At 54.2% G+C, this 524-nt stretch overlaps 1 protein-coding gene across 1 annotated transcript in view; it reads right to left on the bottom strand.

Annotated features, from left to right (window-relative positions):
- TRAM2 (translocation associated membrane protein 2) overlaps window positions 1–524 on the bottom strand; it is a 46,139-nt gene that overhangs the window by 16,983 nt on the left and 28,632 nt on the right. The window lies entirely within an intron of this gene.

Below are 524 nucleotides of genomic sequence, written 5' to 3'. Positions count from 1 at the left end.
CTGCAACCAGCAACTGAAGGGAGACTGGAGCGGAATGTGCCATCAAGGGCTTCCCTTTGGCTGTGACCTCAGCCTGAGAAGAAAGAGTTTATTCCAGAGAACCCACCCACCGTCTGGACTTGGGTCCCGGGAGCACCAGTGGGGAGGGGTAAGGAGAAGCCAGCCCATGGCATGCCCTGATTTGGGCAGGAGGGCTTGGTGGCTGCAGCTAGAGGTTGGAGACAACCAGCTTCCATCACTCCCTGGCTGTGTGACTACAGAAAAGTAACCAACCTCTCTGAGCCATAATCGCCTCCTCTGTAAAAACAGGACCGCAGATTATAGACTTCATTGAGGAAGCACGGGGTGGGGTTCAGAGTGTGGACTCAGAAACCTGAGCTTGTATCAAAACTGTCATTTATCTCCTCCCTCTTTTTGCTTTATGGCCACACTGTGCAGCTTGCAGGATCTCAGTTCCTGACCCCAAGCGATGGCAGCGAAAGCCCGGAGTCCTAACCTCTAGGCCACCAGGAAACCCACTCCTC

This window comes from Bison bison, unplaced genomic scaffold (genome assembly GCF_000754665.1).
Source record: "Bison bison bison isolate TAMUID 2011002044 unplaced genomic scaffold, Bison_UMD1.0 scf7180017864487, whole genome shotgun sequence".
In the NCBI taxonomy this organism is placed as follows: Eukaryota; Metazoa; Chordata; class Mammalia; order Artiodactyla; family Bovidae; genus Bison; species Bison bison.
This window is presented reverse-complemented; position numbering and strand designations above follow the sequence as displayed.